At 45.9% G+C, this 23,669-nt stretch overlaps 1 protein-coding gene across 6 annotated transcripts in view; it reads right to left on the bottom strand.

The window, feature by feature from the left end:
* MYO5B (myosin VB) overlaps positions 1 to 23,669 on the bottom strand; it is a 287,447-nt gene that overhangs the window by 163,237 nt on the left and 100,541 nt on the right. The window lies entirely within an intron of this gene.

Genomic DNA, 23,669 nt, shown 5'->3' with positions numbered 1-23,669 from the left:
TGGTCCAATGCCCATTCAGTGTTGCAGTCCCTTAAGGTACTGTAACAGGTACAATGACCTTTCCTCTCTGGATTTATGCCATTCTGTGCATTATTATTATTATTGCGATGAAGGACACAGATCACTGGCAGTCATTAAAAAACAACAATCCCCTGCTGCGCTCATCTTTCAGAGACAGAATACTCTGGAGTCATTTTTAACTCTTATTTGTCTCCTGGTTCCCCTTCACTACAGCAGATAAATCTGGTTCAAATCTGTCAGGTGGTGGTGGTGGTTGCTCGTGAGTAACCAGGCAGGACCTGGCTTTTACAGGTTTTATTGTGCAAACTATTTACAGTGCAGATCTACCAAGTTCATGTCTGTCTCAGTCACTTGCAGAATCCGGGAGTGGCCCCTTCCGGCTTCTCCCCCAACATAAGAACTTTGGCACCCCAAGGCTCCTCCTCCCCTACTTGTGTTTCATCCCTCTGCGCAAGGTGGGCGACGGAAGTGGCGTGCGTCCCTCCTGGCCAGCCTGGCTAGGTGAGGCGCTGGGGCTCTCAGCAGCATCCTCGAGCCCTTTCCTCGCTTGGCTGGCCCCTTCCCTCTCTTCTCCACTGGAGGTGTGGCTTTTCCCACCCCAGGAAGAGGAACTGCTCCTCAGGAGTTTCGGAGGCTCTCTGTATCCCAATGGCCCCCCTGCCTCCTTCCCCTGTTCCAATGGCAGTCCCATGACAAAACCAATCACCTAACTCTGTGTTTCACAAAATTCTGGCAAGTGAGGCAAACTTATTTTTCTAGAAAAATGAATTAAAAAATTAGGAAGTGCACATCACTCCTTATAGCTCAAAAAGCCTGAGGGTTTGTTTGTTTTTTAAGCAGTGTGTAAATTTTATGAAATAAATTATGAAATAAAACGCTTGCTTTTAGAGTGTGGGAGAATAATACATCTCCTACATCTCTGCAAGAGCCACTCATCTAGCTGTCTCTCCCAGCCGGAAAGAGGAAAGCACAGAGCAGCGACTCACGCAGAGAAGCAACAGGCACATACACCTGCAGCCTCTCTACACGGAGAAATTGAACGTGTTAATGACAGCCAGTAGAGAACTGTGGAGAAGCCCCCCTCTCTCTCAGTGGAGGCAGACTGGAGTGGGGCAAGACCAGGGAAATAACTCAGGCAGAGATGTAACGGGTAGCATCCTTCATGGGTGCAGGGCACTTCTGAATCCAAAAGAAACCTTATACTGGCTCTCTTGTGGCACAGTAGCATTCCACTCACAGAGGTCTTCTACCCAACATCCTTTCAACCAAAGGAAGAGAGAGATGCCACGGTTTGAACGGCAGGCCTTAAATCATGTGCTGTGCCACTGAGTTATAGTAGCATGGTAGGAGTAACGTCAGGAGTGCAGGATACAACCACGATTTGGAGTGCAGCAACAGAACTGCTGCGACTTGAAAGGGACCCCTGTACAGTAGTGCTGACGGGCTAGGAACAGGTCTCCAGGCATGCTGTGCTGGATGGGGTTGACAGGAGTTGCAGCCCGATGCGTCTGGAGGGCACCAGGTTGGCAAAGGCTACTCTAGGCACTTGCCTGCCCTTTGTCCTTGGGACTGCTCCTGCAAACAAGAATTTCTGCAGCATCTCTCAGCGAGACCACATCTCCACCATAACCAACGGCAACAGGTTTACTAGAAAGGCACAGGGCATCAGCATAACTAAGAAGCAGGCAGCATGAGATAAGCTTATAACATGGGTAGGCAAACTAAGACCCGGGGGCCGGATCCATCCCAATCACCTTCTAAATCCAGCCTGGGGACGGTCCAGGAATCAGTGTGTTTTTACATGAGTAGAATGTGTCCTTTTATTTAAAATGCATCTCTGGGTTATTTGTGGGGCATAGGAATTCGTTCATTTTTTTTCCTTTTCAAGATACAGTGGTACCTCGGGTTACAGACGCTTCAGGTTACAGACACTTCAGGTTACAGATTCCGCTAACCCAGAAATAGTACCCGGGGGTTAAGAACTTTGCTTCAGGATGAGAACAGAAATTGCGTGGCAGTGCAGCGGTAGTGGGAGGCCCCATTAGCTAAAGTGGTACCTCAGGATAAGAACAGTTTCAGGTTAAGAACAGACCTCCAGAACAAATTCAGTTCATAACCTGAGGTACCACTGTATAGTCCGGCCCCCCACAAGGCCTGAGGGACAGTGGACCGGCCCTCTGCTGAAAAGGTTTGCTGACCCCTGGCTTATAAGAACAGGAGCAACTTTGCAGCTCAAGTTTTATTAGTCAAATAGCCTCACCTTGTAAATCTCCTGTTATCCACGTGGATCTCTCCCAAGCTGCCTTACTCAGCAATAAAACACCCTCTGCTACCCGACTTCATTTCTCTCTCTCCATATTTATGGCTCTCCCATCAGCAGATTTTTTTAACCACTTCGTTAATTGCCTTCAAGATACTAGGCCATGCTTTCTAAATTGACTCTTAAAAAACACATTCGCACACACAAAACACAAACACAAAACAACACGCTTTAAGATCTCACAGGGACCATAAACTACCTTTTATCAGGCCCAATAATAACCCTAATAATGTCCTAATAAAGGCTTTATTTTATAGTCCCTGTGTTCTCCTGGATCAACAAGAACACCTGTCTTTGTTGCTTAAGGCCATTCAAATCAGGTTCGGAATTTGTAGCCAAGTTTATTTTAGCTCTGCTCCAACATCCAGTTGCTGGTACTTGCTGTGCGGGTATAAGAAAATATAATGTGTTGGGTTGTGTGTGTGTGTGTGTATTTTATCAACAAGTACTCTTTGGTGGCGAGGTCAAAAAACTCCTAAAAGGAGGTATCCATGGTAAGTTCTTTGCTGAACTCCTTGAGAATCAAAACAGAGGAACTTGTAGAAATTCCTCCCTGAAATGCATATTCTGCTCTGTTTAAAGCACTCCCTTAATCTAATTGCCTATGTTTGATACGGCTCTTTTGCTTTGGTTTTGAAAGTAGTAGGTCCCATATTGGCAGTACAGTGGTGCCTCGGGTTAAGTACTTAATTCGTTCCGGAGGTTTGTTCTTAACCTGAAACTGTTCTTAACCTGAAGCACCACTTTAGCTAATGGGGCCTCCCGCTGCCACCACACCGCCAGAGCACGGTTTCTGTTCTCATCCTGAAGCAAAGTTCTTAACCTGAATCACTATTTCTGGGTTAGCGGAGTCTGTAACCTGAAGCGTACGTAACCTGAAGCGTATGTAACCCGAGGTACCACTGTATTATTTTATATTTATTAGATTTATATACCACCCTTCATCAGAAGATCTCAGGGCGATTCACAGAATTAAATTCAGGTTAAAAACAAGTAAATAAAAACAAAACAGCAATAAAATAAGCCCTTCCCCTTCCCACAGACACTATTTAAAAAGGTAAAGGTACCCCTGCCCGTTTGGGCCAGTCTTGCCAGACTCTAGGGTTGTGCGCTCATCTCACTCTATAGGCCGGGAGCCAGCGCTGTCCGCAGACACTTCCAGGTCACGTGGCCAGCGTGACAAGCTGCATCTGGCGAGCCAGCGCAGCACACGGAAACGCCGTTTACCTTCCTGCCGGTAAGCGGTCCCTATTTATCTACTTGCACCCGGGGGTGCTTTCGAACTGCTAAGTTGGCAGGCGCTGGGACCGAACGACGGGAGCGCACCCCGCCGCGGGGATTCGAACCGCCGAACATGCGATCGACAAGTCCTAGGCGCTGAGGTTTTACCCACAGCGCCACCCACGTCCCTTTCGACACTATTTATCTCTGGTTAAAAAAAAAAAAGGTCTGTCTGAGATCTTGGAAAGGTGCTGCTGCTCAGAGCAGACAGCTAGGTTCTGAGAGCCTGATATAACATTTTCCTAACTGGGCACCCCCATCCTGGTGCCCTCCAAACATTGCTTGCTGTGGCTGACAAAAACCGTAGCACAAAGTACCGTATTTTTTGCTCCATAAGACGCACCAGACCATAAGATGCACCTAGTTTTTGGAGGAGGAAAACATGAAAGAAAAAAAAATTCTGAATCCCAGAAGCCAGAACAGCAAGAGGGATCTGGCTTCTGGGATAGCCTCTGGCTGTTCTGGCTTCTGGGATAGCCACGCAAAGCCTCTTCAGGGCAGCGGGATGAAAACTCCTCCTGCCAGGAAGAGGCTGCGCGCGACTAAAGCAGAAGCCAGGACAGCAAGAACAATTGCTGCGCAGCAATCCCTCTTGCAGTCCTGGCTTATGGGATAGCCGTACAAAGCCTCTTCTCCGGGCAGTGGGAGGAAGGCTCCCCCAAGAGCCACGCTCCCTTTAAAGGGCACCCCTTCTCCCTCCTCAGGGAAAAGCCCCCAAGAGCCGCACACATGCTCCACGCAGCTCTTTAAAGGGAGTGCTGAGCAGAGCCTCCTGCCTGCATTCGCTCCATAAGACGCACACACATTTCCCGTTACTTTTTAAGAGGGGGAAAGTGCGTCTTATAGAGCGAAAAATATGGCATTTGCAGGGCACCAGACTGGTGCAAGCTGACCTGCCAGCTTGCCAGAGATGTCTCCCCAGTGCTGCTAGAGATAGATTGCTGGACTACATGAGATTGCTGGACTACAGTGGTTCATGTCTGGAATTCTTGTGTCACAAAAGTATGGGGAACACAATGCAACTCAGCACATCCTCGTAATTTTTTTTTAAAGGGGTTGCGATCCACACAGAGCAGCTTTGTGGCTTCCATTTCACGTGGAGAGTGGTTTGGAAGAAACAACTCAGAGAAGTTAAAGCAACAAGTGCCACACAAACGTCTCACAGCTTATCACTTCAGGGAAGCCAACCATGCAACCAAACAACCACAGAGTCTCAACACTCTTCTCCCATGGGGTGAATGGGATGTTTAGGGAAGCTTTTCATATTTGATGATCATTGTATTTTAATATTCTGCTGGAAGCCGCCCAGAGTGGCTAGGGAAACCCAGCCAGATGGGCGGGGTATAAATAATACAGTAAATGATGATGATGATGATGATGTATGCCTATTTTGCAGGAAAACCCTCCAACAAGCAGACAGACACTGTAAAATTCACCATGTACAGTGGTACCTCGGGTTAAGTACATAATTCGTTCCAGAGGTCCATTCTTTACCTGAAACTGTTCTTAACCTGAAGCACCACTTTAGCTAATGGGACCTCCTGCTGCTGCTGTGCCACCGCTGCACAATTTCTGTTCTCATCCTGAAGCAAAGTTTTTAACCCGAGGTATTATTTCTGGGTTAGCAGAGTCTGTAACCTGAAGCGTATGTAACCTGAAGTGTATGTAACCCGAGGTACCACTGTACTGACTTTGGCATTTCCCCTCCCCACCCCATAGAAAGTGATAATAATAATAATAATAATAATAATAATAATAATAATAATAATATTTTTTTATTCATACCCCACCCTTCCCGGTTCAGAAAGCCAGGCTCAGGGCGGCTAACAAGAAATTTAAAACACTTAATTGATGCAACAAAAACAGCATAAAATACAGTATAAAACATGAATAACAATAAATTCAGAATTCAAAAATCAATTTATGGGGGAAATCCATCCAATAAACATTAGATGATCACCAGGGCTAGCTGGCTAAATTAGTCCTATTTGGGCCAGTGAGGAGGCCAGGGGAGAATTAGCTGTGGGATCCCAGAGCGGGTAATGTTCATAAAAAGTGGAAGGGGAGGGAAAGAAGGGGAATAAAAGATCAAGCTAAGTTCAGATTGAAAGCTAGGCAGAATAGCTGATGAGTATTAAGCAAGTTTTCTTAGAAAGGTTGGGAGGTGTGACACCAATTGCATTCATGCAGATTAAATAATTATTATATGCACAACGTAAGGCAATCAATATGCATCAGTCCAGATCATGATACTGTCCTAAGGAATCCCTCTCCACTCAAGTGTCCACTTTTAACACAATTTCTGCTACACAGATAAATGGTTTCTTCGACACATTTCTCTTTAGCACATCAGGAACGTGCAAATACCTTAAATCTTTACCACCAAGGCTGAAATGTCAGCAACTCTCAACTGATAACACTTCAGTATCCAAGATTGCAGGAGCTTTGGCCAAATGCCACATCAGTCTCAGGTTGTTACTCAAGCCTTTCACCTCTGCGGCAAAGACTAAGCGCTAAACATTTAAATGCATCTTCCTCGAGATTAATCTCAGCAATCTGATGCCAAGAGAACAGCCTTGGGGAAGTTGCATTAGGAAGGTACGCTGAGCATCCCCAGACGCAGCAGCTGCAAACCTATCGTTGAGCCTTCCAAGCCGAGGAACCTACACAATTTACAGGCTCGTAGAATTGTAGAGTTGGAAGGGAAACGCCCCCCCCCCCCAGTCATCTGGTCCAACCTTCTGCAATGCAGGAATCTCAACACAAGGTCAGGTATGGTTTGGAATTGGATAGGGGACTGTATGTTGAGCGGGGTCGAACCAGATGATCATCAAGGTCCCTTCCAATTCTATGATTCTATAGCATCCTGCAGAGTTAAGAGTTCCCTACTCCCAAGGAGTGCGGACGCGGGTGGCGCTGTGGGTAAAAGCCTCAGCGCCTAGGGCTTGCCGATCGAAAGGTCGGCGGTTCGAATCCCCGCGGCGGGGTGCGCTCCCGTTGCTCGGTCCCAGCGCCTGCCAACCTAGCAGTTCGAAAGCACCCCTGGGTGCAAGTAGATAAATAGGGACCGCTTACTAGCAGGAAGGTAAACGGCGTTTCCGTGTGCGGCTCTGGCTCGCCAGAGCAGTGATGTCACACTGGCCACGTGACCCGGAAGTGTCTCCGGACAGCGCTGGCCCCCAGCCTCTTGAGTGAGATGGGCGCACAACCCCAGAGTCTGTCAAGACTGGCCTGTACGGGCAGGGGTACCTTTACCTTTTACTCCCAAGGAGATACAATTTAAAACAGGCAGCAGCAAAACAACAAAATTGGCACGGGCCACTTGGTTTGCCTACCTCTTAGCAATCGTCACAACTTTGTAAGGTTTGGCGGTTAGGCATTGGCTTATTGTGAATGGGGGAGGGGAGGCCATCGCCTGCCCCTCCAGTTTCAAGGGTATTCTGTTAAAGGAAGCCAGGGCCTGGTTCCTGTCTGAAGTCCCCTAGAAGGTGAGGGCCATGCCAGGCCTCTGGGAACACCAGGGGAGACGCAGGCGGGTTCCTCCGAAGCAGTTTCCCTGTGGGTGGTTTACCCTTACAGACTTCCTGCAAAGCGGGCAGGAGTCAGATATAGTCTTGACAATGCCTAAGCCAATACAGTGGTACCTCGGGATACAGATGCTTCAGGTTACAGATGCTTCAGGTTACAGGCTCCGCTAACCCAGAAATAGTACCTCGGGTTAAGAACTTTGCTTCAGGATGAGAACAGAAATCGGGCGGCGGCAGTGGGAGGCCCCATTAGCTAAAGTGGCACCTCAGGTTAAGAACAGTTTCAGGTTAAGAACGGACCTCCAGAACAAATTAAGTTCTTAACCCGAGGTACCACTGTACCGCTCTCATTCCTGTAATCAATAAAGTTGTGGCCAAATTTTTGCCCAAAAACCTTAAACAAAATATTCATGTCCGTGTAAATTTATTGCCACACAAATCCCGTTACACGTAATGCCCACCTGTTCCTGGTTAATTGTCTTTATAAGCAGTGGCACTTTAATTTTATGTTCGAAGAGCTCAACACAGTTTTGATAACTGCGGAATGCAGGCAAAATCCAGTCAACAGGTAGACGCTTAAGTTCCACCGATTTCAACACCACGTGCTTAACTCTCCTCTCCCACTGTAATCAATATGTATTAAAACTAAGTGCTGAACTTTGGCAGTATTGTGCTTGATTATTATTAAGTTTGTATGCTGAATGGAGCTGGCAATAGCCAAGAACATGCAATCCATTTCTGGCACTTGCTATTTTCCTAGAACTCCCTGGCCACAATCCAACGAATGAGTTTGGCACACCTAAGCTCATTGATTCCACGGGGTTCAAGTGCCCTTAAATGGGCCTCAGCATAGAAATCTTCCAATTAAACTTAGTTCAGCCCATCAACCTCCCCCGCCTTTTTTTTCTTTCTTTTTTTTTTTTTTTGCTACTTCCTGTACAAAAAGCAAGGGAAAGGAAGGAAGAGAAAGGAGGAGAAACAGTTGGCATAATACACATTGTCTATTGTGAGGGGAATTGTTCTGTTCTGCCAAGCTCAAATGGCAGAAGAATTGCCATACCCAGCACTGAATTTCTTCCTTACATTTCAACTTCACCTACTGCTTTCAGCTCTCCACAAGCTCCATTCGCTTCAAGATACGGCTGCTTCCCCACATTCCAATGTGATACTTATGCAGGAAGCAGGTGCCGGCCATCCGTGTAATAGTTTTTCTTATTTATTTTAAATCCCACGGCTCAACAGCGCCCTTGCGGGAAACAAAGAAAACCCCGAGAACAGTCAAATAAGGTTCCTTTCCCATCGCTGTTTCAACAATTCTACTTTCTATGCGGAGCTAGACACTGAGGCCTATTACAAAATGCCAGTTGTATTTACACTTTGTCTTGTAAAGTGGTCCCTTGGTTCTCAATCTTAATCCGTTCCGGAAGTCTGTTCCAAAACCAAAGCGTTCCAAAACCAAGGTGCGCTTTCCCATAGAAAATAATGCAAAACGAATTAATCCGTTCCAGACTTTTAAAAGCAACCCCTAACACAGCAATTTAACATGAATTTTACTATCTAACGAGACTATTGATCCATAAAATGAAAGCAATAACCAATGTGCTGTACTATAAAATAAACAAGACATTACTGTAGATGATAAAAATTAAAATTAATTTTTTTTCTTACCTGCACTGATGATAGTCATGGTTTGGATGGGGGCTTTTATCTATTTCCACAGTCACACAATCAATCAATCAGTAGCTGAACTGGGTTCCACACAGTCACAAAAACAAATTAAACTAAAAAGCCTCAAAAACAAAAATGCAAAATAAATAGCAAAATCAAAAGCGCCAAACTTAATCCGTTCCGGAAGTCCATTTGACTTCCGAAATGTTCAAAAACCAAGGGGCAGCTTCTGTTTGGTGCAGGTGCCCCAGAAACAATAGCCAACAGCTGTATCGGATGTTCGGCTTCCGAAAAATATTCGAAAACCGGAACACTTATTCCGGGTTTTCGGAGTTTGAGAACCAAGGTACCACTGTATATGGTCTTTGTTCTCCATGCACTGAAAGGAGAACATGGTTTTTAGTTCATTCTATAAACCAACAGTTGTCAAAGGGCGAAGTGGGGACGCACGCTGTTGCCACTGGAATCGCAAGCTCTCCTCTCAGGATAATCCTCTCAGGATACAGCCAAGATCGAGAGCATCTTGATGGGATGCTTGCCTTCAATCGAAAGGGAACTTCATGCCCCTCTTCCATGTGTGGTGCTCATGAATCCAAACCAGTGACAAGAACAACCTTCTACTCTGTGCAGATGTTTGCTTGTTCGTTTCTTTGTTTGTTCACCAGCTTTTGCTTTTGTGCAGGCCAATCATATATCAGGTATCCAAGTCTTTCATCCTGGCCTCTCTTCTTTAACAATGCCAAGCCTTCCACAAGGATCATAAAGCCAAGCTCTCATCCTCTCGCTTCCATTTGGCAAAAGCTCAAGGAGGTTTCTCCCCTCACCACACCGGCAAGTGATCAATGCTTCTTTTGAAATAAAAAGCGAAAGCCCTTGACCTCACTCGTCTATAAATGTCACTTTCCACACTCTCAGCAGATCCTCTCTCTCTCTCAGTCACTCACTCCCCTTTAGAAAATGCTAAGGAACTTACTGGACCAAAGTGCACACAACCAAATAACTGCTACTGATTGAGTCTTCCCACTCTTTGGCACAGGGCGCAGGCAGCAAATTTTGTCCCAGATTATCCATTTTCTACAGAAACCTGCTTTTCTAGATAAGACATGCCAACAAAATTCTCCCCGTGGATTAACATATTTCTAACCCAGGGGGCGCTGTGGGTTAAACCACAGAGCCTAGGACTTGCCGATCAGAAGGTCGGCAGTTCAAATCCCCACGACGGGGTGAGCTCCCATTGCTCGGTCCCTGCTCCTGCCAAACTAGCAGTTCGAAAGCACGTCAAAGTGCAAGTAGATAAATAGGTACCGCTCCAGCGGGAAGGTAAACGGCGTTTCCGTGCGCTGCTGTGGTTCGACAGAAGCGGCTCAGTCATGCTGGCCACGTGACCCGGAAGCTGTACGCCGGCTCCCTCAGCCAATAAAGTGAGATGAGCGCCGCAACCCCAGAGTCGGCCACGACTGGACTTAATGTTCAGGGGGTCCCTTGACCTTTTAACTCCCTCCCAGTGTTGATCTAGCCCTCTCATGTCTGCGTGTTCCAGAAGGTAGAGTTAAGGGATTCTTGCTTGACTTTGCGGTGCTGCGCTATGGGGTTCCAAAGGGGTGCATCTTATATTAAGGGATATATCCAGGGATAAGGAACAAGGGGTCAGAGTTGGGCAATGCCTTTGCTTAAGGGGTGGGGCACCTCGGGTTTGGGGACTGAATGCAGCACTCCAGACCTCTCTTCCATACTTTGGGACTCTCCCCAATCGACATCCCCTCCACAGACCACAACATATTCCCCCTTCTTCACTAACCCTGGTCCAAACCCTTCTTGAGTGCTTCTGCCTCTTGCTCGCTTGCCCGGATGGAGGCTTGAAAGCCAGCATGGCGAAGTGGTCAGAGTGTCAGGCTAGGAGCTGAGAGACCAGGGTTGAAATCCCCACTTGGTCATGAATCTCACTGGGTGATCTTGGGCCAGTCACCGCCTCTCGGCCTGACCTATCCCCCAGGGTTGTTGTTGTTGGGACTAAATGAGGAGAGGGGTAAATTACGTACAGTGGTGCCTCGCAAGACGAAATTAATCCGTTCCACGAGTCTCTTCGTCTTGCGGTTTTTTCGTCTTGCGAAGCACGGCTATTAGCGGCTTAGCGGCTATTAACGGCTTAGCGGCTTTAAGAAAAAGGAAACAAACTCACAAGACGTTTCGTCTTGCGAAGCAAGCCCATAGGGAAATTCATCTTGCGGAACGACTCAAAAAACAGAAAACCCTTTCGTCTAGCGAGTTTTTTGTCTTGCGAGGCATTCGTCTTGCGGGGCACCACTGTATGTCACCCTGAGTTCGTCGGAGAAAAAGGTGGGATATAAATACAATAAATAATAGGGAATATCTAAAATCCACACAGAAACACATCATTTTAATTCAACTCGCTTGTGGAAACAACTCAGAGGTCGTGAAAGGAGGAAAACAACAGGAAGATTTAAAGGAACTATTAGAAATGACTATCAAAAGCAGCAGAAGATATGAGATGATCAGACCCTCCCCCTTAACCTGAAGCATGGGAAGTAAAAACAAAAAAATTATAATTTGGCAGAATATTTGGATTATTTGATATATATATATATATATATATATATATATATATATATATATATATATATATTTGCTTTCGTAGATTTTCACGGGTACAGGAATGCAGGTTTTGGTGTCCTCGGGTATCTTCCCGTGTAAAAGTTGGGGTGTCTAGGCGACGTTTCGACGAGGTCTCACTCGTCATCTTCAGGCTGGTGCTTTCGGCTTCTTGTTACTGGAACAGAGCAGGATCTCAGTGTTTGAGTTCCTATAAATACTGTTGAGGAGGTATGGTGTGTAGCCTCCAATGTTCTGGGCAGATTCCAAATTGCTCTCTAACATGGAACATCACCACAAGAGAATAATCATGGAAGCCATCGAGATAGAGAAACACCCTCACAACATGAACAAGCGTGACGACACATCCCGCTTGCCAGACATCTGGAAATTAGCCCTCCCCACAAAAACTGACACCAGATCCAGAGGCACACAGAACGCCATCACCAATCAACCACACCAGACCCAAACCCAGACCCTCTCCACAGATAAATTACAGACACCATCCAGTAACCAAACCATGGTGGCACCTCCGGATGCTGCACCCCCCTGCAATCCCTACACAGATCTGGCTGGCACAGGCCACAAAACCACAGCTCGCCCCTATACACGAAGCCAAGCCAGAGCACAACTAAATGTAGTACACCCATCTTCTCAGAAAAACTCTTCACAAAGTTCAAGAGGTCAAGACACAAAGGCTTTAGCAACTAATCCACACCTAATGACCCACCTAAGTGGTACTCAGGATATCACTCAAGAAATCACTCAAGATATCCCTCAAGCAATTAAGGAACAAAAGAAGAAAAGGCACACTAGCCTGGGAACTTCCTCTCTGCCCAGAACCTCCTCAACAGTATTTATAGGAACTCAAACACTGAGATCCTGCTCTGTTCCAGTAACAAGAAGCCGAAAGCACCAGCCTGAAGATGACGAGTGAGACCTCGTCGAAACGTCGCCTAGACACCCCAACTTTTACACGGGAAGATACCCGAGGACACCAAAACCTGCATTCCTGTACCCGTGAAAATCTACGAAAGCAAATATATATATATATATATATATATATATATATATATATATATGTATGATTTGGAATATTTAATGCGATTTGATTGGATTGTTAAAATGGAAAACTTAATAAAAATGATTTTATTTTTTTTAAAAAAGGGAATATCGAAACACCTGGTGGTTGCATGACTGGAATGCAAACTACTGAACGAAAGCAAAGAGTCAAATCTGTTGCCCATGGGAGAAAGCAGCTGTTGGGCTGAAAAGATGTTCCAAGAATCACAGAATTGAAGGAGATCACAAAGGTTATTTAGCTCAACCCGCTGCAATGCAGGAATCTTTTGCCCAACATGGGGCTTGAACCCATGAACTTCAGATTCAGAGTCTCAGGCTTTACTGACAGAACTGTGCACAAGCCCTGCCTCTTGCTGCAATGGGATCAACCCTAAATGTCACAAAGGTGTGGCAAGCTTCCGTGTTCTCCAGAACTCTTCCTCAGGCAGGTGGGAGAACCAGGAAAATGTGGATGGAAACAAGTACAGAAATTAGTCTGGTGTTTATAGCCTCGTTTCCAAGGAAGGTGAATCAATCTCCCACAGATGAAACAGATAGCAGGCTACACACCCAGGTTTCCACAGAGTAATTGGGCCTCAATTATTTGAGGACTGTATGATCAAGGAATTCAGAAGTTTTGTACTGGACTACTGTAAAGCTTTACATGTGGGGCTGCCCAATATAACTTGCTTCAGAAAACCCAATATACAGCTGTTAAGCGTGGGTGAGTGTTATGATTGCATAATGCCAGCGCTTCAGTTTTGGATCTCAATACAGTGGTACCTCAGGTTACATATGCTTCAGGTTACATACCCTTCAGGTTACAGACTCCGCTAACCCAGAAATAGTGCTTCAAGTTAAGAACTTTGCTTCAGGATGAGAACAGAAATCGTGCTCCAGTGACGCGGCGGCAGCGGGAGGCCCCATTAGCTAAAGTGGTGCTTCAGGTTAAGAACAGTTTCAGGTTAAGTACGGACCTCCGGAACGAATTAAGTACTTAACCTGAGGTACCACTGTATACATATTGCCCCGTGACACGGGTGCATACGTCTTTTTTCATCGTAACACATTACTATCCATTATCTGAGAAATAAAAATCAATAGCAAACAGAGAGCTAGGTAGAGTTACAAGCTTTCAAGCATAACTCACGTAATGCACTAGTCTCTGTAATCACTAGAGCTAGAGACTCAATTAGCAGGTATGATAAAAGCTGAATTGGGGGACCCTGAATGTGCCGAAAATCTGGAGATCTTAAGTATTAGCTCAATGGCTTGGGAGGCTACCATTCATTGAGATTTTTTGTTCTAGTTCCCTCTCTGCTAAATAATGTCTTAATTATGAACGCATCTTAGGTTTGACTTCCAGCCACTGGTTCCTGTTATGTTTACATCTCTTAAAAGCCACTGGAAAGTTCAACAGTTGCCAGTTGGGATTTGCCATAAGTAACTGTTTATGTAGCATGATCAGATAACTTCACTGGTTTGTGTTTTTGCTTGGTTTTGTTTCCACCCGCCAACCCCCACCCTGGCCGATGAGATGAATACCCTAATTCTATGCATTTCCTGGTTTTGTTTCTGAACGGTATCGTGCAAAGCACAACACAATCCAGTCTCATGTGGGCCAGCAGCAGTCTGAACAGAGCAATTTTGGTCCTGCTCACTGACTCTTGAACAGCACAGGAAGGACGTGTCACATCACATTAGATTGCTGGTCCATCTCAACCTCCTTTCCAGTTTAAACAAAGTGACTGATGATATAGTCCGGAACAATTAGAAAGAAGAGGCCAACGTCTCATTTATGAAGGAAGGACTACAATTATATGCACAACAAATGGCTTGGAGGCTAAGGGAAAACCCATTTTTTACTACAGAGAACATTACAGTGGTACCTCGGGTTACATACACTTCAGGTTACATACGCTTCAGGTTACAGACTCCGCTAACCCAGAAATAGTGCTTCAGGTTAAGAACTTTGCTTCAGGATGAGAACAGAAATCGCACGGTGGTAGTGCGGCAGCAGCAGGAGGCCCCATTAGCTAAAGTGGTGCTTCAGGTTAAGAACAGTTTCAGGTTAAGAACAGACCTCCGGAACGAATTAAGTGTCGGAACCTGCGTTCGACTGAGCTGATAAAGCTCATCTTCCTCTGGAATCGCCCCCGACGTGATTGACGACCTGAGCCTCTGATAAGGCTCCAGGCACATGCCATTCAGCACAGAATCCAAAACAGGCACGTGGAAGTGATGAGATTTTTGGCTACATGCTATGCTTTATTTCTAAGCTACCCAGACAGCATAGAAAAATACATCCTCTCCCTGTGAAAGGCAGAGAGCAACTGAACAAACAAAGGAACAGGAAAACCAGTATCGTCACATCCGTCTCCCGTCTCCCGTGAGAATTCCAACAGCCTGGAAGGTTTCAGGAATGTAAACAGAGTCTTGTGACTCCAAAGCACTGCACAGTGGCAAACAGAAACTAGCATTAAGTACTTAACCCGAGGTACCACTGTACATTTGTTTCTCTTATTGCAGTGAGCATTACACTGTGCAGGCAGCATACCCCAGTTCCTGACCTGGCACGCAAGACATGGAAAGCCAAACTACCGTTTGCCAAGACAATATGGATGCGCAGGTATGGAGAGAGCCAAGGTTTAGTTTAGTGTGTTATCTGAAACAAACCCTGTCGTTAAGCTCTCTCCTGATTAAGCACAAGCCAATGTTTGCTCTTTGCTACAACTCATGGTTAGTGAGGAGAGAGCTTAACAACAGGCTCTGTTTTCGATGATACTGCTCAGCACAGAGCGGCAATGATTAGGAGCAAAACGGCAGCAAGCTCCTCTCCAGGAGGGTGCAGTTTTGGCAAGCCATTGTTTACTGTGCCGTGCAAACCAGACCACTGTCAGACACCACTGACATTGGTAAGTTCCTTTGATGCAGAGGGTTAACGCATCAAGCCGTATCCTATGATCCTCCATCAAGTCTGCTGTCTGGAGAAAGAACTTCGTGGAGGAACCTGCCCATTGCTCCTGGCCTGGCCAATGACACCAGCTGTCTTCCTGGATCTGACCTGGGGAAGGGCAAGACAGCCAGACTACCCACCAGCCTCAGCAAGGAGGTGCTTGTTAGCATTTCATTCTCTCATCACAGGATCATGTGATCCTCTGTTTGCATTCCATAACACTGTAAGTGTGGGAACGGAACTCAGAGTAGAGAACTTCTGTGTGCTTTTGTTTTCTGCTCTTTGTTCTCTGCTCTCGGACAGAGAAGACGCAGGTGTGAGACGCTGTTCACACTAGCCACTTGCTGATTTATTTTGCTGTAAATAAAGAAAGCTGAGAGCTGGACCATAATGAGAGCTGGACCATAAAGAAGGCTGATTGCCGAAGAATTGATGCTTTTGAATTATGGTGCTGGAGGAGACTCTTGAGAGTCCCATGGACTTCAAGAAGATCAAACTGATCCATTCTGAAGGAAATCAGCCCTGAGTGCTCACTGGAAGGACAGATCGTGAAGCTGAGGCTCCAGTACTTTCGCCACCTCATGAGAAGAGAAGACTCCCTGGAAAAGACCCTGATGCTGGGAAAGATGGAGGGCACAAGGAGAAGGGGGCGACAGAGGACGAGATGGTTGGAGAGTGTTTTCGAGGTTACCAGCATGAGTTTGACCAAACTGCGGGAGGTAGTGGAGGACAGAGGTGCCTGGTGTGCTCTGGTCCATGGGGTCACGAAGAGTCGGACACGACTAAACAACTAAACAACAAAATAAAGAAAATTTGTGATGCCACATACCTACACAGCCTCGCTTCTTGCGGAACTCTGCTAAGCGTGCATACAGCTCCATTAGATGTATGCCACAGGTCTTCTCCATACAGGGGATGTACAGAAAGTGCTGCCCTTCTAGGAAGCCAGAAGCTACACAGGCAGAACTGGTCAACTGTGCTTAAAAAAAGAAAAGCTACAACTTAAAGTATTAGCCCCCAAGCTTACTTTTCTCTCCTTTTCCCACTTTTTTCCTTGTGCGTCATTTATTTATTTATTTATTTATTTGGATTGTGAACCTTAGGGCAGGGACTGTACTGATTTTTGTAAGCTGCTCCAAAAGCCTTTTTAGCTAAATTGCAGGGCATAAATGCTTTAAATCGATAAAATAAATCAGCAAGCGTTACAGAACCACACAGGCTGCATTTTTCCTCCCCGCAAACGCTCCCATGAAACTTGACCACGACTGCAACAAAATTATCCAAGGTTTCGCTTACAGTGTGATCTGATGGTCTAATTAGGTCAACCAAGCGCCCTTCACAGGTAACGCTGCGCTGACATTGCACCAGATTCACGCAAAAACCCAGCAGCCAACAATGGAGAATGGCCACTGTGCATTGGGGAGAACCGCGGTTTCCTCAGCATCTTAAACTCAGTTCCCCTCTCCACAGTATGACCTGTCCCAAACTGAAGTTGAACTGTGCAGAGTTCAAACTTAATTGCTTTCCTAGCAATACTTGGCTTTACAGGCTGCATTATATGGACGGCTCTGCCTGTGCAGATATTGGACACACATTCAATAGACCCTCCCTGGTACAACAGGAAAATATTTTAAACCAGATACCCCTTTAATATTATATCAGTAAACTCCTGTAAGCAGTCAAAACCCACTTTTCCAGAAAGGGCATAGGAAAAACTGCCTTGACACAGTGAATACCAGTAATTTCAGATTTTCAAACTTCCTTGTGTGGGTTCACATTCTTCTACCATGGGCTAGTATTATACCAGAAAGAAGTACTCAAAATCATGCCGCTCTGTAATTTTAAAGGTGGATTACAAGAGCCTGGCTGGTTATCGGATTCAAATGCACTCAACAGGAGGCCTACTGCATGTTCCAAAAGGCAAGAAATCATATTTTTAATATAAAAAGCTTTTGGATGTACTGTGCTTTGTGCTCTCAGAACTTTTGAACCCGAGAATTCTTCTGCTTAAAAATGTTAGGAATACATAGGAACCTGGATGGTGAACTATGTGCTTGTTCAGTGGCAATGTGGGCTGTTGTGTGAATAGTAAGGGAAGGCCACAGAGAGATACTCAAGAGCCCACCTACCGTATTTTTCGCTCCATAGGGCGCACCTAGTTTTTTGGGGGGGAAATAAAGGGGAAAAACGACCCCTCTCGCTCTCCAGACTTCAGCGAAAGCCTGCATTCGCTCCATAGGACACACACACATTTCCCCTTCATTTTTGGAGGGGGAAAAGTGCATCCTATAGAGCGAAAAATACGGTACTTTGCAAGGTTATTGTGAGAATAAAAATAAGGGATGACACCCTATACAACACCCTAAGCTCACTGGAAGAAGGCCGAGGTAAAAAAAAAAATGAATTCACTTCCAGCAAACACAGCAGAGTTACTGACCCTTCAGAGGTGGAACACCCGCAAGAATAAACCTTACAAAACCGCAGACATCTCTGAAGGCAGGCTTTTCTTGTTCGTACAAGAAAGTGGCGCAAGTCCCAAGACACATGGATGCCAACACAACAACTCTCTCTTTTCGGGTGCCAGTAAGACTAAACTGTGTCTCCAATTTTCATTTGGAAAACAATCACCCTGCAAAGCTATGCTCTTATATAGAAGAGACCACGGTCCCCAAATATTTAAGACAAACAACAACAACAACACTCCAATTCTTTTGCCTGTCTATTATTGTTGGAGCTGGAAGACAGCCCTTCTCCAGAATGCCAAGCGCAAACTCCAGCTTCTCAAATGTCCTTTTGGAATGATTTGCTCCGTAAAAGGAATTTGCAGGTGGCATTTCTGACTGTAAGACGGGAAACAAATGCTCAGCTGCCTTGCACCGAGCCAGACGACTGGTCCACCTAGCTCAGCACTGCCTCCTCTGACTGGCAGAGTCTCCCCCAGAAGGGTTTCAGGCAGGGCTCTCTCCCAGCCCTAGATGGAGAAGTTGGGAAACAAACCTGCAACCTCCTGCATGAAGGCAAATGCTTCATCACTGAAGTATGACCCTTTCCCTTAATGCTGCCATTTTTTTTTTGTAAGAGTTGCAGACTTGAGACTAGTGTTTGTACATTTTGTTTAATGCTGCCTGTTACACTTCAATGAGATTTGCCGTTTTAACTAATGCAATAGCTTTCACACCAGAATAAAGAAACTGTGTCCTACTATGACAGTCTATCCATTTTGTCCAGTATTGTCTACTCCAATTGGCAGCAGCGGCCCAGGGTCTTGGGTAGGTTCTGCTACCTGATCCTTTAAGCTGGAGAGACCAGGGACTGGACCTGAAACCTTCTGCACGTAAAGCACCTGCTCTTCCACTCACCTAGGTAAAGGTAAAGGGACCCCTGACCATTAGGTCCAGTTGTGGCTGATTCTGGGGTTGCGGCGCTCATCTCGCTTTATTGGCCAAGGGAGCCGGCGTACAGCTTCCAGGTCATGTGGCCAGCATGACTAAGCCGCTTCTGGCGAACCAGAGCAGCGCACGGAAACGTCATTTACCTTCCCACCAGAGTGGTACCTATTTATCAACTTGCACTTTGATGTGCTTTCAAACTGCTAGGTTGGCAGGAGCAGGGACCGAGCAATGGGAGCTCACCCCGTTGTGGGGATTCAAACCGCTGACCTTCTGATCTCTCAAATTTTCTAAAGGTATGGCCCTGTCTCCTTCTGGGAACTGAACCCAGAACCCCTCACATCAAATTAAGAATCATGTGTTAGACAATAACTCCCACCATTTCTTGACATTGGCCATGCTGCTTGAGGCTGATGGGAGTTGGACTCCAACAACATCTGAAGGATCCCAGATTCAATCCCCAGCATCTCCAGGTAGGACTGGTAAAGACCCCTGCCTGAAACCCCCAATTACTGCTGCCAGTCAGTGTAGACAATACTGAGTCAGATGGACCAATAGTCTGGCTCAATATGAGGCAGCTTCTTATGAAAGGAGGTGCAGAGAAATCAACACACTTTCTCAAATGCCACCCACAGAAATTAAGAAAGCCACATGGAGGCAAAGTCTTCTTCTTTGGCTATCATTCGTAGCCGAGTAAGATTGTCTTCCATAAACATGGTTTTAACAATGAGTCCAATTCTGGACCCACATGTCCTTCCACAGTGGGGACATTGGTTTCCGGGCAGGAGTTGATCACGGTGTGGATTTGCCAAGCGTGCCTTCCGCTTAGCATGTTTCTCCCTTGCGTTCTGAGTTTGAATGTCTTCAAAGCCCATGACACCTTTGGTAAAGGCTGTTCTCCAAGTGGAGCGCTCACAGGCCACTGTTCCCCAGTTGTCGGTGTTTATACTACATTTTTAAAGATTTGCCTTGAGAGAGTCTTTAAACCTCTTTTGTTGAGCACCAGCATTACGCTTTCCATTTTTAAGTTTGGAATAAAGTAGTTGCTTTGGAAGACGATCATCAGGCATCCGCACAACATGACCAGTCCAACAAAGTTGATGTTGAAGAATGATTGCTTGGATGCAAAGTATGATAGCTTCAGTACTATCTGAGAAATTCTACTGGCTTCCTATAAATTTACCGGCTTTGTATTATTAAACCCGGGCATGGCTCTTGCATCTGTCTCCTCACCCCATGCTCTTTTCTATTTATTTATTTCCAGACAGCTGAGATTGTTGATGGCTCTCTGTTAAAGGAAGTTGGGGGCACTTAAGGAGCCTCACCAGGAAATTAGCTCCAACACTGCAGGGCAAGATGGCAAACAAAGCTCAACACTGCTGTCCATAGCAACACCTGACAGCTTCAGAATACACCTCAGGGGTAAACAACACTTTATTAGCATGTAAAGTGAACCCCTTGCCAGTTTTTGTTTTTAAAAGTAAAATGGTACCTCTGGTTAAGTACTTAATTCGTTCCGGAGGTCTGTTCTTAACCTGAAACTGTTCTTAACCTGAAGCACCACTTTAGCTAATGGGGCCTCCTGCTGCTGCCGCACTCCCGGAGCACGATTTCTGTTCTCATCCTGAAGCAAAGTTCTTAACCTGAAGCACTATTTCTGGGTTAGCGGAGTCTGTAGCCTGAAGCGTATGTAACCTGAGGTACCACGGTAAAAGCATCTGTGGAGAGGGCAACTGGAAGTAGAGAAGTAGAGGTGGTGAGTTTGTGTGCTTAACCCTTTCCCCGCATGCAGTTTCTATATTCATTCTCCTCCTGCGAGCAGCTTTATATCCACAGCAGGGATCAAAATGTGTGTTAGTTAAGGTCAACTTGTGTTTTAAATCACAAACAGGGGTGGGAACCCACACCACATGTTCCAGGTTCAGGAGTTGAGTCTAGGAACAACCTGGTGCCATCCAGAGGTTGCTGGACCAACTCCCATCAACCCTAAGCACTGGCCACGTTGACTAGGGCTGATGGGAGTTGGAGCCTGACAATATCAAGAGGGCACCAGGTTGAGCAAGGCCCCCAGTACGTTTCCGAGCACAATTCAAAGTGTTGGTGCTGACCTTTAAAGCCCTAAATGGCCTTGGCCCAGTATACCTGAAGGAGTGTCTCCGCCCCCATCGTTCAGCCCAGACACTGAGGTCCAGCGCCGAGGGCCTTCTGGCAGTTCCCTCGCTGCAAGAAGCCAAGTTACAGGGAACCAGGCAGAGCGCCTTCTCGGTAGTGGCACCCACCCTGTGGAACGCCTTCCCACTAGATGTCAGAGAGAAAAACAACTACCAGACTTTTAGAAGACATCTGAAGGCAGCTCTATTTAGGGAAGCTTTTAATGTTTAATAGACTATTGTATTTTAATATTGTGTTGGAAGCCGCCCAAAGTGGCTGGGGAAACCCAGCCAGATGGGTGGGGTAAATTTATTATTATTATTATTATTATTATTATTATTATTATTATTATTATTAGTCCAAGGAGGAAGACAGAGCAACCACTTCAGGACACATAAGTGGGGAAACACAGTGTTGGCTCCTCTTACAAAAGGCTCTGGCACAGCAACATCTCCTGAGGTTATTCTGGAGATGATTCCCACACTCAAGACTTCTTCCTTCCAAGGTGCCTTTAGACTATTCTCCTGAACTCAGACAGTCTGGTATGAGGGCCGTGTTGATACTGAGGGATACTTCTGTGTGTGTCCGTTTTGGAATGAAGAAATTGCAAGCCACAAATTGTTGTAATACACAGTTATTGGCTCACACTTGCATGCATGAAAGGGTTAACCTGAGCCTTGATCTCAAATTACCATGGATGGGACTCAGCAAGCCTTTGCTTCCCCTTCACTCCCTCCCTCCCTCCCTCCCTCCCTCCCTCTCTGCCCTGCTTCCCAGAAGAAGTTGGGCTGCAACACAGCTCAAAGCTCAAGAGGAAAAACCTACAAGTGAGTGAATCTCTCTAAAAAGATATTTTTAACTGCCTGCATCTTTGCTAACACAAAGACTCATGATTCTTTTTAAGGAAACCAAGGTTTTTTTTTACCGCCAACGGATGGATACTTGTTTGCTGTAACTTCTGAAAATCTGAGAGTAAAATCTTCGCTTTTGCAAAGATGAGTATCTGTGATTTGTTCTAGCCTAAGTATTTTTGTGAGGAACGTTCGTTTAAAGGTGGATGAGGCCCGAGTTTTAATGTGCTTGGAGCAATTGCTATTGTGCTAACTCCACTATGAGAGAGTAAGAATCTCTCTTCCAAACCTCTCTCTCCAACGTGAAAGGGCCAAACACCTCACTGTTCTTCTGCTTCAAATTCCACCCTCCCAATGCTACTTTCCTTTTTAAAAATAATACAGATATGACAGAGATTTCCTGTGCGCATTTGCACATAATGTGTTTGAGCAACACTCCTCTCAGGCTGAACACAGACAAACATTTCAGCATTGAAACTTGAGAGAGGAACTACGTCCAACACTATAAACAGAAACCTTCCTTTCACCCCTCTGCCACCTTGGGTCAAACAGGACCTGCAGGTTTTTGAACAATCCACAGATCTACAACTCTTATATAGCAGGGGGAAAACTAGGATGAGGACACATGTCTCAAATGGCTTTCAAACTTGCAAACAGCCTTAAAAAGATATTATATAGCACAAGAGATGGAAAAGCAGTTCAGCACTTTGCTGAAGGCAGCCCGACACTTTTGCACCCTTCTCATTTTTGCGCATCGAGGTCAAACATAAAAGATACCGTGCTTATTTTGCATTAACAGCCCCGCCAGGGAGCTCAAAGGAGTATAACTGCTCAGTCTTGCTCTTAAAACTTGCTTGAAAGACAAAACTGCTATGGAGACTCTCATCTCGTGGGTCTCTGCCAACGCCAACTCGTCAGCAACTTCCGACTGCAGCCCGGGCCAATTTCAGTGCAGGAGTGGGTGGATTAAACCCCAATTAAGCCCAGAGAGCTTCCCTTGCTCACAGCAGTCTCAAACTTGGCTCAAACGCTGTTGTCAGGATGATTAAGTTGCACTGCAAGCTAACAGCGGTAAAAAGCAATAAGATCAATAAGGGAGGCACAGTAAATGAAACTTTTGCTTCCAGAAAGAGAAATAAAAGCACCTTTTTAAGGGCTCCGGTGAAAGTTTTGGGAATTTGCTGATGCACCATCATCTGTCGCTAACCAAGGATGCTGAAAAGTTGAGGGGAGCTTCTCTGAAGACTGAAGGTAAGCAAAAGTTCAGATGCAGCCACAGACTCTGGAATTCTGCACTAAAAGGCCCAACATCTCAAAACCACAAATCTTAGCACAAACAAGCCTGAATTCTACAACTGAATTCAGACACAGAAACCTCAGACTCGGGGGAAATCTGCGCTTGGTTTTGAAGAGGATGTTGTTGTTGTTGTTTTTTGAAGGGCAACAAGAATATTGTATGCAGGATGGTTGGAAGGATATGGCCTGGAAATCTAGACCTGGAGAGCGAGGAGATGTTAGAAGAAGAGGGAACAAATAGACAAGGAACAAACTGGAAGTATTTATACCAAACGCAGCCACGTAGGCAAATGTCAGTTCCCCTTGGGCAAATGCTTGCATGCAGCTTCCATGGTCTCCTTCTTCCCCAAGGCTCCCAGAGGGCTTATCTTGCGACAGGACAGAGGCGGCTTTCTGCACTCCCAGTTGTTCCCAGTAAGCATTCTCTCTCCCTCTCTCTCTCTCTCTCTCTCTCTCTCTCTCTCTCTCACACACACACACACACACACACACACACACACACACTACAGACTGAACAGGGACTAAACATCCAAGCCA

The sequence above is a fragment of the Podarcis muralis genome, chromosome 11, assembly GCF_964188315.1.
Source record: "Podarcis muralis chromosome 11, rPodMur119.hap1.1, whole genome shotgun sequence".
NCBI lineage: Eukaryota > Metazoa > Chordata > Lepidosauria > Squamata > Lacertidae > Podarcis > Podarcis muralis.
Note: the sequence above shows the minus strand (reverse complement) of the source record. Positions and strands in the feature narration are given on the sequence as shown.